The following is a 4,089-nucleotide window of genomic DNA, read 5'->3' as shown; positions in this document are numbered from 1 at the left end:
GTGTTTAGGGACCAGTAGATTGTATTTAATCCTGTTGTTGTGTGTTAGTTCAGCTAGAGAGGCTGTGGGTGCCATAAACTCAGGTACTAGCCAACATTAATTAAACAGCATGACATGAGGCCCATCCTTGTCTGTAGAACCTGAGAAACAGCATGACATGAGGCCCATCCTCGTCTGTAGAACCTGAGAAACAGCATGACATGAGGCCCATCCTCGTCTGTAGAACCTGAGAAACAGCATGACATGAGGCCCATCCTCGTCTGTAGAACCTGAGAAACAGCATGACATGAGGCCCATCCTCGTCTGTAGAACCTGAGAAACAGCATGATATGAGGCCCATCCTCGTCTGTAGAACCTGAGAAACAGCATGACAGGCCCATGGAGACACACGGAGCAAAATTGTTAAAGAATTGGCTAATCAGAAAAGAGTTCATTAAGAACATTGCATTTTGGGTAAATCATGAGTGTCTGACTTAAATCTACAAATAATAAATGAGTAGTTATGAGGCAAGGTGATGTAGATCAGTGTCTGCAGTTGCTGGCACTAAAATATCGAACAAGCTAAATTACTTTATACAATTAAGCCATGGACAAGTTAGTAGTCAACCTATTAGTGCAAATGTCATTAAAAAAACAATATAGGTGGCACAGCTGCGCAGTTTGTTGTCTTCGGTACCCGCCCCCGGGCATGCGTCCATCCAGTGGTGGGCCAAGATAGGACAGGTTACATTCAGAGGTTCTGAGCAGGTGCTGAATACAGCTCAATGAATATTCAACAAAAAGTAAGAATCTGTCCTCGTGATCTGTCCTCATATAGTAGGCTCGGCTAGTGTCGCCAAAACGTTCAGAAATAAACTACAGCCTAGTTCTCATGAGTGCGTAAAATTCTTCGAGAGAAGAGATATATCATATATCATATAAACAATGATATATTGAATAATACATCGACCGGTTTGGTCTATAATTTGAACGAGTCTAGGCTATTTTTGCTGAGTGGCAGTGTTGAGCCCCTGGTTGAGCTGAGATCGAGGTGAGCTGTTGTCTGTCCCTCGTGATCTTCCTGATTAATCAGCACAAGTTTAATAATAGTTCCAGCGCGAGCGAGACATAATCCCGATTAACATTAGCCGCCTCGAGGGCAAATAATAGCCTACCCCAAAACCACACGCGTGCACGCACGCACACACACAACCCCCGACGCAGTCCGAAAATAGGAGGAGAGGATATATTATGTTTATTTCTCTATATGGGGAGTGGTGTTCAGATTAAGTAAACGAAAGCATTATTGGGTGTATAGTTCGAGGAGAGGCCTGAATGCGGGTGCTCCTTGGTACGGGAGCGCACAGTTGTGTGTGAAAGTTTACGTGAGAGAACTTGTGTGTGTGTGTGTGTGTCCAGAACTACACAAACCACCCTGCTCCTGTAAATCATATTAATGTCTGTGAATTCCTGTCCTCTGGCGGACAAGATGTGAGTTAAACGGAAATCGATAGGGGAGGATCCTCGCGGGAGCAGGCTTTATACAATCTGTTAACCCTCGCGCTGCTCCTGTCCCATGCGGAGACATGGTTGAAGGTCGGGAACACGTTTTTTCCATACTATATTAGGGTACTAATTTATCATTCTCAGCACTATCGAAAAAGATCAGGAAAAGAGAAGTGAGAGGAACATAAAAGTTTTCCAAAAAAACGAGAGGAGTGAACGGCATAGGGCGACCGGGGCCAGGGCTCCTTGCTGATCCGGTGTAAATATGACGTCTCTGTCCGGTTCTGCTCGCGCTCTGAACGCTGTTCTGATCAAAGACAACCCGGGATAATAGAAAAATACACCAGGGACCTCAACACACACAAACACACACACACACACACACACACCACAGAGCGCGCGGCACAGTACAAACCAATCCAGCATGACAGCGCGAGCAGCAGCGGAGGAGCTCACCACAGACGGGCAACAGACCTCTTCATCAGCATGAGATGAGGTCTAGAGACTTGTTAATAAAGTTGTATCGGTCATTCATTTATCCAGCCACACTTCTACGGCCGCTCGGTCGGCACCTTCAGCAGAGGACCACCAAATATAAGACAGAAGAAGACGCACGGTGCTGGGAACTACTGCACTTGTGAAAAGAAGACGCACGGTGCACTCCTGTCAGGGGAGAGTTGTGCGCAGCACCGGAGCTGGGGGATACCTATTTGGAAACGGACAGACGACGCACTGCGAGGACAGCAAACGGTGTTGTGTGTATTGGAGTGTGTGTGTGTCTAGTTGGAGTGTGTATTGTAGTGAGGGACTGTGTGTGTGTGTAGTTGAAGCGATTAAAAGGTGTTTAATCCTGGAACACGCAGCAGCCGGATCGGCTTCTGTTTCACCTGGAACCCGCGAGTCAACAACACAACTCAGGTAACCTATTATATTACCCGCTCCTGTTTCAACCCCGTCTGTCTGCGACTTAACTGTTGTTCATTGTAATGACATAAGTGAAAGTCAACGTAATATGGTCTCTAACGAGGCTGTCCTTTTACGCAGCATCGTTGCCCAAGTGGCCAAATGTTGGCAGCTCCTCATGGGTGACAGCAGAACCGCGGATCAGACAGGGGAACATGATCTTATAATAGATTATAGCCTTTCTCTGTCCCTCTCTTTCTTTCTCTCCTTTTCTCTCTCTGTGAGTGTGTGTGTGCGTGTGTGTGTGTGTGTGTGTGTGTGTGTGTGTGTGTGTGTGTGTAACAGCTAACTCCTGTCTGTGTTTGTATGTTGCCATGCAGCGAAAGTGGTGACATGGCAGATATGTCTGATGACAACTATAGAGGAGTCAGTACAGACAGCTACCGGCAGCTACAGACGGTACAGACAGTACATACAGCTACAGACAGTACATACAGCTACAGACAGTACATACAGCTACAGCCAGTACATACAGCTACAGACAGTACATACAGCTACAGACAGTACAGACAGCTACAGACAGTACATACAGCTACAGCCAGTACAGACAGCTACAGACAGTACATACAGCTACAGACAGTACATACAGCTACAGCCAGTACAGACAGCTACAGACAGTACATACAGCTACAGACAGTACAGACAGCTACAGCCAGTACAGACAGCTACAGACAGTACATACAGCTACAGCCAGTACAGACAGCTACAGACAGTACATACAGCTACAGACAGTACATACAGCTATAGACAGCACAGACAGCTACAGACAGTACATACAACTATAGACAGTACATACAGCAATAGACAGTACAGACAGCTACAGACAGTACAGACAGTACAGACAGCTACAGACAGCACAGACAGTACAGACTGCTACAGACAGTACAGACTGCTACAGACAGTACATACAGCTATAGACAGTACATACAGCTACAGACAGTACAGACAGCTACAGACAGCTACAGACAGTACATACAGCTACAGACAGTACATACAGCTATAGACAGCACAGACAGTACATACAGCTATAGACAGTACAGACAGTACAGACAGCTACAGACAGTACATACAGCTATAGACAGTACAGACAGTACATACAGCTACAGACAGTACATACAGCTATAGACAGCACAGACAGTACATACAGCTATAGACAGTACAGACAGTACAGACAGCTACAGACAGTACATACAGCTATAGACAGTACATACAGCTACAGACAGTACATACAGCTATAGACAGTACAGACAGTACATACAGTACATACAGCTATAGACAGTACAGACAGTACATACAGTACAGACAGCTACAGCAGTACAGACAGTACAGACAGTACAGACAGTACAGACAGCTACAGACAGTACAGACAGTACAGACAGTACATACAGCTACAGACAGTACAGACAGTACATACAGCTACAGACAGTACAGACAGTACATACAGCTACAGACATCTACAGACAGTACAGACAGTACATACAGCTACCAACTGCTACGGACAGTACAGACAGCACAGACAGCTACAGACAGTACAGACAGCTACAGACAGTAAATACAGCTACAGACAGTACATACAGCTATAGACAGTACAGACTGCTATAGACAGTACAGACTGCTACAGACAGTACATACAGCTACAGA

The 4,089-nt window shown here is 45.7% G+C and overlaps 1 protein-coding gene across 1 annotated transcript in view; it reads left to right on the top strand.

Annotated features, from left to right (window-relative positions):
• The first annotated feature begins 1,445 nt into the window (after window positions 1–1,445).
• LOC135574375 (ALK and LTK ligand 2b-like) overlaps window positions 1,446–4,089 on the top strand; it is a 20,901-nt gene continuing 18,257 nt past the window's right edge. Inside the window, exon 1 of the mRNA XM_065025894.1 lies at window positions 1,446–2,403. The gene's annotated coding sequence lies outside the window, so the exon portion shown is untranslated. The remainder of the gene's footprint in view (window positions 2,404–4,089) is intronic.

Source organism: Oncorhynchus nerka, linkage group LG12 (genome assembly GCF_034236695.1).
Source record: "Oncorhynchus nerka isolate Pitt River linkage group LG12, Oner_Uvic_2.0, whole genome shotgun sequence".
Lineage (NCBI taxonomy): Eukaryota > Metazoa > Chordata > Actinopteri > Salmoniformes > Salmonidae > Oncorhynchus > Oncorhynchus nerka.
This window is presented reverse-complemented; position numbering and strand designations above follow the sequence as displayed.